Source organism: Gavialis gangeticus, unplaced genomic scaffold (genome assembly GCF_001723915.1).
Source record: "Gavialis gangeticus isolate Ggan-Ray unplaced genomic scaffold, GavGan_comp1, whole genome shotgun sequence".
Taxonomy (NCBI): Eukaryota; Metazoa; Chordata; order Crocodylia; family Gavialidae; genus Gavialis; species Gavialis gangeticus.
The window spans coordinates 23,450,025-23,459,265 of NW_017729014.1; the positions used below are offsets into that span (position 1 = coordinate 23,450,025).

Sequence of the window (9,241 nt, forward strand, 5' to 3'; positions counted from 1 at the left end):
GGGGGGCTTGGAAGGGGGTGGGACGGGGGAAGTAGGCCGAGCTTTCTTATATCTGGATGTGACTGGGGGCTGGGAGCAGGGCCGGGCGTGGGCTGAGGTCGATCTGTGCTGGAGTTCAGGCAGAGAAGTGGCAGCTGTGGGGAGGGCAGGCTTGGAGCGCTGTTTTTGGGGCACTGCTTGGGAAATCCTCTCTGTGGGCTGTTTCGTGTCAGCTGCTCGGAGCCTTTTGGCCGAGGCGGGATATAAATCCAGCATATACATAAATAACACAAATAAATAGATGCCTCGACAAACACTCCTGCTCGGAGCAAGGGGCTGGACTCTGCGACCGCCAGCCCTGCTGGTCTGTGCTTCTGTGAAACTACAGACGAGTCGCCAAGACGCGGGAAGGCGAGGAAGGAAACCAGGCAGGGCACGCGTGCACGCGCACAAACGGCCGCCCTCTGCAAGGGTGGCACGTGTTAACGTGCTATCTTAGGCTAGGGATGGACGTTGTGTTTGTCTCAGCACAAGCTGTGCCTCTGTTTATCCTGGAACAGAAACGCCCCGGGGGTGGCGAGTGCACACATCGCCCTTCCACCCCGGGGACAGCGAGCGGCTGAACACACTGCTGCTCTCCTGCCGCGCGCTCAGCGCCGAGACAGCCGCTCGGAGGTGCCTTGCCGTGTCCCAGGGCAAACCCTCAGCACTTCTCTTCTCCCAGGCATTTCCAAAACACTTTGGGGGTTGGCCCATGGCACAGTTGCCCCCTCGCCTCCCCGTGCGGCAGCGTCTACTTAGCACAGGAACTTCGGGCTCCTCCAGCCTTGGCTCTGGCCCTCGAAGAGGCTGCTGCCCCTAAAGGTTTCCCCCTAGAATAAAACCAGTGAGAGCCAGGAGACGGCGACGCAGACACAGGAGGACCAGAAGGGCAGGAACAAACCATCCCAGAGCACTGCACGAGAGCCCGTTCCTCACTCCCTTGCCCCCCACCTCGTCTCTCATTGCCACAGCGCTGATGCGATGTCTGGGCAACTTGCCTTGCAGCCTGCGCCGTGGCAGCGCTGCTTTTACTGCCGGGGCTATCACAGACCTACGTCAAGATTTCTGCCCCTTCCCCCAGCCATAGCTCCTCGGCCCCTCTCATCCATCTCAGCTCCAGCCGCAATGCACTGCGGTCCGCAGCCCTGCGTGGAGACAGTCGGACCCTGGGCTCTTACGCTGGATGTGCGGTTTGTATTCAAAGCCGCTGTGCCAGGAACTACAGGCATCGCATCCTCACGGGCAGGAGGAGCAGCCCGTGGTCATCTCAGCCCTTTGCAAAGTGACAAATGAAGGCAGACGCCGGACGCCGGCAGAGAGCCCCCGAGGGCAAGGCCACACCGGCTGCGCGAGTCCCACCAGGAACCCACCCTGGGGAAACCCGGCAGAGAGGGAGCGACTGGATCACCCCAAGAGGCCTCTAGGATCGGAGTGAGCAAATGGACGCTGGAGAGGTCGGGAAGTGCGATGCCCACGGGGGAGCCGGCCCAAGGACGGAGGAGCACGACCTCTGTGCACCTTTCAGAGGCTCCACCAGTTGTCTCCAAAGGAAGGGGTCTTCCAGGTCCTTTCTTCCCCTGGAATTAGGCCTCTAGAAACAAGACGATGTTCACTTTCCATTTTCACACACGCCGGGGTCACAAGCTGATAACATAACGCTCCACTTAGTGCCACTAAATGCATCCACCTTGTCCTGCTGCAGTGCACAACCAGGGGTCAGGGCCAGTCCCTCAAGCGTCTCCTGAAGCTGCCTTCATCTACACTTGGACCGTTTCCTTTGGGATTACTGCCGGGCAGACCCTCAGCACAAGAAGCGGACAGCCCAGCACCACCCAGAGAGCAGCAGATCCTCCCTGGGGATCGTTTCCTTCGTTTCCCATTACTGGCGCTGAACACAGCGAGGAGCCAACTGGTTTTCTGGAGGGAGCTTGCTTTTCTGTGCTGTCTCCCTTGTTCAGTCGCATCTGTTACTCCTCTTTCTTTCCATCTTTACAGCTTGGAAATGTGCCCACAGTTGTAGCTCTGCTTTGGAAAAGAAAATCCAAGCAGGTCTCCTCTGCCATAGAAGATGCTCTGGTTTAAATAAACTGGGATGAAGCCACCTCCATAGTGATACCGTTGCATGTCAATAAGGGCCCAAGCCTCAGCACTAAAAGTGCCTCTACAGGACTGCAAAGACAACTGTGAGACCCCATCTAGCCCCGATATCAAGACTCTTGGAGAGTACTCAAGGGGAGCAACCATCTGAAAGGAAGAAATTAGGACAAGATGCAGCGAAAGCCATGTGTGGGGGGATGTCTAATTTGGCTTAGCCACCTGGGGAAGGAAAGGGGTGTCTAGAGTTGGAAGGAAAACTGAGGCTGAAAACATCCCTGTTGGGAGACTGGTTGAGCTGGGGAACCAGTTGCCTAGGGCAGGGCAGGGAGGCCAGTTGCCCCGGTCTATTCGAGACAGACCGGGCTAAGCACACGCGTAAGTGCACCTTTGCCTGGCTGGGGTTAGATGGGCTCTGCGAGGCTTTCTCCTTGTCCAGGGGCTGTCTCCCTAGATCACGGTGCCGGCTCTACTCCCCCCAACCTCATGCACCTGCCCAACTCTGGTTTCAGCTTCAGCTTGCTCCAGCCACCACATACCCCCTGGCCTCCTCTATTTAGCTGCTGGCCTCTGCTCTGCCAAGGATGGGTCCTTCTTCCTAATTCATCCTCTGCAGCACAAGCACGGCAGGGAGCTGCTCGTTCTCCTGGACAGCTGCAATCTGCACGCGCGGAGGCAGATTTCCACCCGACCTGCTGCTCCAAAAGACCAGCCATCAAGAGGCAGAAGGGAGCGTGGGTGTTTTCACCCAGCATCTCCCGTGCCACATCCTGATTTTAAGCCTTCACGTGTTAGAGACGCTTCAGATTCCAGTCACTGCATCTTACATTGCCTTTGCCACCTGGGTCCACGGGCTGTCTGTCTCCTGTCAAAAGCGTTCTCGCCCCGCGGATGCTTACCGACTGACCGTGTCACCTCTCATCTGGCCCCGAGGCCTCGGCTCCAGGGAAACAGGAGGATAACCGGAGCAGCCAGCCTTCTTGCTCCTCGAGAGCGGGGAAGGATGCAGGAGGAGCGCGTCTGAGGTGCCCGTTTCTGCCACAAGCCCGTTCTGCACCTGCTGCCGGCAGCCACGGCTCTCACCAATGCAGCGACGAGGTGAGCGGCCACTATAGCCAGCCACGCAGCATCGTGCTCTGACACAACTTGTCAGGTCTTCCACCAGCGCCGCAAGCCGTGCATGTTGGCAGGGTGCAGAGGGCAAAACCTGGGGTGCAAACAACGCCTGCAGAGTGCCTGGGACTGCCGCTCGTGTCTGTTCATCATGCGTCCAGGCACTCTCCCCCACCACCCTGCAGTTAGACGTTGGTTTCCCTCCCTGGAAAACTATTTCCCCAAATCGAGCATTTTAATTCCTTTCCATTTTGTGCACTGGGACCAGGAAGCATCTTTCTATGGCCGCCGCTCCCATCACATTAGCTGCGTGCTCGCTCTTCTCCTGGCTTGTACACTGCCCACACGGCCCTATTTCCACCTCCAGGTGGTCACCGAGTCAGTCTCGCAACAGGACTTCCCAGGTGACACAAGCTAGTGTCACACTAGGCACTGCACACCATTGCCCAGGCGCCATTCACCATCCCCGGGCCCCACACAAAGATGCCATTGGGTAATCGCACAGAGTCGTGGTGCGATACTCTCTGATTGTCCTTACAGCTGGGGAGGGCTTGTCCATGCCCCACACACCCCTGAGCCATCTCCTGCAACAGACTCAGCTGCTTCGTCTTGCTGCAGTGGGTTGCAAGCAACACTCCCATGCACGTGCACGTGCACGTGCACTGCCGCCGCCTCGTGAACAGGACTCGGGTCAGACACTCCCTGAAGGGGCCTGTCCACCTCCGCTGCCCCCGCGCTGCCCGTCACGTCCTGCCCCTCTGCCCGCTCCGGCGCTGCAGCGTGGCGTGCCTGTCACGCAGCGCTGGGCACCGGTCATGCAGCGCTGGGCCCTGCCTGCTGGCCAGCGTTTGGAAAGGGAGGCTCTGGGCACCGGGACGATCCCAGCACGTGGCTCAGCCGTTAGGTCTGGGACCACAGGCAGCCGGGTCCAAACTTCACGGCCTCCACGGACAGGTTAGCAGGACCCTTCGGGCAGCACCTAGTTTGCTGGAGCTCACAAGTCTCTCTCCAGGGGGCAACTTCTACTGCAGTTTTATCAACTCCAGATGTTCAAAAGCTGCGAGTCAAACCCTCCAAAATCCCAAGATTTTTATTTGAAAAGAAACACACTTTGGGTTCTTTTTTTGCTTGCCTTTTGAGCCGTGAGCATTTAGGAACACTCTGGTCACACTGCCGGGGGGCCTTTGCGTTCCCGTTTTCAAGTGAATGCAGGAGCTCTCGTGCAGCCACACGACTCCTGAACCTGGGGCCTGAGGAAGATGCCCAGGATTTGGAAAGCTGGTTGTACTGCGTTACTCCTGAAATCAAAATGTTCTGGATTGAGGTTACTTAGCAATCTCCTGCGGTTTAAGCAAGTCCCACAGCATTGCTTTAATGTGTCCTCTCTCTCCCCATCGAGAGGAGGTGCTGACAAAGAGGGGGACTGACATTTGGCAAGTGACATAAATAGTGATAGCCGTTATGCCGAAGCCCGGTGCTGACCCGAATAGTGGGGCCACGTGCCATTTTGGGAAAGAAATCCCTTTTTCTTGCTATAAAATTTGATGTTGGAATTCATCAGAACCTCGTTTGTCACCCCCGGGGGACAAAGCACGGTTTATTTTAGCTTTGTTTCTCAAACTCCCTTCTTCACACGAGCTTCAGGAGCGCTGCTGCTAAACGCTGGGGTATCGCTTTACCACCTGCTGAAGAAGTCCCGGAGAAGGATGCTCCCCACCGCCAGCTCCTCTAATGCTACCCAGCGAGTCACCGCTCCTGTCCCGACACTCAGCTTCCCTGCCGGCTCGGGCCAGCTTATTGCTCGCTTCTAAGAGGGGCTCGAGGTCAGGGCTTGCCTGCTTCAGTTAACCCCAAGCTCAGGAAGGTTTCTTCTCCCAGCAGGATCTGATCTTTACAGCCACTTGCTGTTTTTATTGGGTAACTAAAATTAGCTGGGCTTGTCCAAAGCTGCTTCAGGATTTTTTTTTATAAACAAAAATTTCCAGCGGAATATGTTGTAGCTTTTAGCTCTTCCTCCCCACGCCCTCCTGGGAACGGGTGTCGCTTGCTGGAGCGGTTGCTGCCCTGACCGCGCAGGGAGCTACGGGAGTGAACCACTAAAGGATGAAACTTTGCCGGGTTAGAAAGGGATCCCTGGAGCAGCACAAAGGAGCGCCCTGCCACGGCACTTGTCCTCACAGCGAGGTCCCTGGGGGCTGGGGGAGGAAGGAGAGACGTAATCAGCTCTTCATTCTGCCCCCAGAGCAGTGGCCGCAGCAGCGGGATGCTCGATACGGTTTGTGGATCCACTTTTAGTGCCGTTCTTCCGGCCGTGTGCTGCCCGGGGCACGGCTCCCTGCGAGCGTCCTCTACAGGAGGTCTGTGGGGCCAGAGGGAAGGACTCGGATAAAAAGCCTTGACGACCCAGTTCACCTCGCCTGCAAAATCAGCCCCTCCAGGCTGCTGAAACATGTTGGCAAAAGCTGGACCAGTTCCCACCCGAGCTGAAAAGCCCGGGGCTGGAGAGAGGATCTTGCACCGCGTGGAATTTACCCCGGCCAAGCCCCATAATAATACGGTGAAAATGGTGAAGACTCTGGCTGAGGACAAGGCCCTGCCCTGAGCTCATGGTAGCTGTAAGGCTGGCATTCAACCGCACAAAGCTCAGGCGGGGAAGGGAGATGCAGGCTCCGGCCAGCGTTACCGGACATCTCGTGCATCTGTTCATGCCAGCGTGAAGCAAGCACCGAGCGCTCTCAGACTCGGGTCTGCGCTCTACCTGCAGCAGGAATTGGCCCCTGGTTTCTAAGGTCCAAACGATGACGAGATGCCAGGCAGCGGGGAACCAGGACCCAGGCCTGCAAAGCCCTTTGAGCTCTCCGGATGAAAGGGCCCCCAAGCATGCACAGCTCTTTGCTTTCTCCCCATGCGTCCCCAAAGCACCACTGCTCAGCCTGCCTCGGTTTGCATGCATTCATGTCCAGCTCCATCCATTTCTTTGAGGCCTTTTAAAAAACAACTCTGCTTTTGGCCCTTTAAGCCAAGTCTCAGCCCAGAGGGAAGTGTTGCTGCCACATTTGAAACCCCTGTAAATAGGGGGTAGAAGGAGCTGTTGGCGGCACACCCTTCTGTGCAGCGGCATAACCACATCTCAGAGTATTTGCAGCACATGGCATTGGCCAGCCTCCTGCAGAGCTCGCAGGGCCCAGCGCAGTCTTGGCTGGAAATGGAGCGGTTCTCCCACGGCCTAGACAAAGGGGCTCTCGGCATCCTCTACGAGGGACCCTCCTGTCCTCAGTTTCCACACTGCACAGCAAAACTCTGGAGGAGGCGGTGGGCGCAATAACCCCAACCACCCAAAATCTCTAGTGCTGGAGGGTTCACCAGTGTAAGACAGACAGTCAGAGGAAACCTGCGCCCGCTGCCCCCATTACCCAGCTCACTGCAGAACTGTCTGAGCCTGCTTCATCTGCACTTTGGGATCAGGGCTCTGCCCACCCTCTCCGCCTTTCTGAGAGGTGCCGCACCAGTCTGAACGGCCCGATGTGAATTGCCGCATGCTCGTGCACCCCCCAGAAAACGAAGCTGCGTGTTTCTGGGTGTATGCACATCGTGGAGGGGGTGCAATGCATTAGTCCAGTATAGCAACTAGTTCAAGAACTGAATTCAGTCCCATGTGCAAGTCACAGCACCCCCAGCACACGATGTTTTGGAAACTATTGCAAACCATGTGCAATGTTGGAGTACAAGTCCTACACTGGAGGCAAACCTCTGTGCTCCTCTGGAAATAAAGCCTGACCAGCTGTGAGATACAAGGTGAGTCCAAAGGGGTGGTGGTGCATGTGCACGCACACATACAGAGACACTCACTGGTGTACACATCGGTCCTGGACTCAGACGTACTGGACACTGACTTTTAATTTCAAGGAAGCAGCTTAATACAAGGCTCCCACTGAGTCTGGAAAGGGAGGAAGAAAAGCAAAAAGCTACAGCTTTCATCCAAAGGGGAAACAGAGGATCTCGCTCCAGATTTGGAAACAGCTTAAGAACAGAGATTTTTGGGATGGGCAGCAGCGATTCTCAAAATCCAGTATGCCTGAGGCTCACTTGCTAGCCAGATATTAAGTATCTGAGTTTGTTTAATGAGCAGATTTTGCAGACTCCCTCCCAGCTCTGAACGGCTCTGGAGCAGAGCAGTCCTGCAGGGGAACCGCAGGTTAGTAATGCCACAAGATCCTTGTATGCTTTTCTCTACAAATACTGTCATGCAAACCCGTCGAAATGCTCTCTCCAACGACCTCCTCAAAGCTCTTCTGCACAAAGCAGGGAGTTTGGGAAAATGTGCGATTCGACTGCTACAATCGCGCCGCTCTGAAGCGGCTGCAGCATGCGAGTTCAGACAGGTTACAAGCAGCTTTAGAAAAACTCTCGTCTTGTGAAACGCTCACGGAGCTAAATCACTAATCTGGCAGGTTTCTGGAAAAGCAAACTCTACAGATCTTTGCCACTGAACACACACACCTACACACTGCAGAAGAAATATGTGCACAAGGCAGGTAGACACCAGACCACCGCCTGCTCGGGCCGAACGGCCTGCCGCAAGGCACCCGCACAGCTCTGCAAAGCCACGCGCACGGCCCCCAGGTACACGCATGCTGGTAGCCCCTGGGGTCCTTCTCGCTCTGCTCCCTGCTTCTCTGTCTGCAGCAAGGGGGTAAGGGGTAGGAATGGCCTTCAGCCCACAGACAAAGACCCAAATCCACTCACTCGAGGATGGTCCTCGTGTTGGACGCGACACATCTGTCATGTCAAAAACCAACTCGTCTCTTCACATGCAGTAAATCAACGTGCTTTTCCTCCACCGGCAGGAATTGGTGCCTGGAAGCGAGTGCTGGGGAGCTGCAGCCCCACACGTGCACCCCTTACACAGACCCCTCATAACCCCAGCACCCAGGGCTTCGCAAAGAGGCACCGTGCCTGCAGCACGCTCTCTCCAGGGCATGGCGAGCGAGCTGCCGTGTGCCAGCGCACTGCACTGCTATCAGAGAAGGGTTTCAGCCTTCCTGTAAGACAAGGATGCACCTTTATGCATGATCCCACCTGGGTGGTGGACATCCTCCTCGCTCCAATCTGCCCTTACCTAGAAGAAACCCCAACCTCTCCCTCAGCAGGGCAGCTTTTCGCACGGCTGCGTTCATTAGTTACAACACGGCCTCTCCAGCCCGCAGCTGCTGGAGCCAAACCCTCTCTTTCTAGAGGGCAGCACTGGCGCGACGCGGTCCGTCCCTGCTCGCTTGGCTGCACCTGCACGCTCCCGCCTGCTGCTGGACCAGGCCAGGCGGCACCTGCTGACAGGTGGGCATCTCCCCTCGGGCTGCGGCACAAGTGGCGGAGCGGACGTGGGCAGCCACAACCGCAGGAGACTGCAGCGAAGCAAGGTGGGAACCCGGGCGTGCTAGACAGCTCCCCGGCTAGATGGTGCTGCTTCCAGGGGCTTCCCAGCGCCCGACTGGAAGATGTCCCAGCTCCTCTCCAAAGGCCCAGTGAAGCTGTAATTCTCTTCTTCCAGTGCTTTCTTCCTAGCAATGACCCGGTGCAGAAAACACACCGCCACCGATCACGAGCCACCCTTGCCAGAAGCCTCAGTAGCCTAACACGCACCTTGCTCTCTGCTCCAGTCCACCCGCGGCTCGCTAGACGCAGGCTACGCCAGCCTTCCTGTCTGGTGAGGGAAGAGAGAGGAGGGCAGCCAAAGAGGAAGGGAGAGTTTATCCTGCTCTCCCCGGGCAGGCTGCTTTCGAGCACCCTCCTCTGGGGCTGGGCGGTGCAGGGGGGCGGTGGCAGCCCGGGGCACACACGTCTCCCTGGCACCGAACAGCATCCTCCAGCCGCGGTCGCTGGGCGCAGAAACAAAGCGAAGCGCCCCAGCCCTTTGTCCCAGGAGCTCCGCGCGGCGCGGGGCACGGGCCGGGGCACGGGCCGGGGCACGGGCCGGGGCACGGGCGGGACGAGCGGCAACGCCGCCACCCTGCCA

General features: G+C 57.4%; 1 protein-coding gene across 1 annotated transcript in view; it reads right to left on the bottom strand.

Annotated features, from left to right (window-relative positions):
- WNT4 (Wnt family member 4) overlaps positions 1-5,129 on the bottom strand; it is a 14,642-nt gene extending 9,513 nt beyond the window's left edge. Inside the window, exon 1 of the mRNA XM_019512035.1 lies at positions 5,124-5,129. The gene's annotated coding sequence lies outside the window, so the exon portion shown is untranslated. The remainder of the gene's footprint in view (positions 1-5,123) is intronic.
- Positions 5,130-9,241: the final 4,112 nt, after the last annotated feature.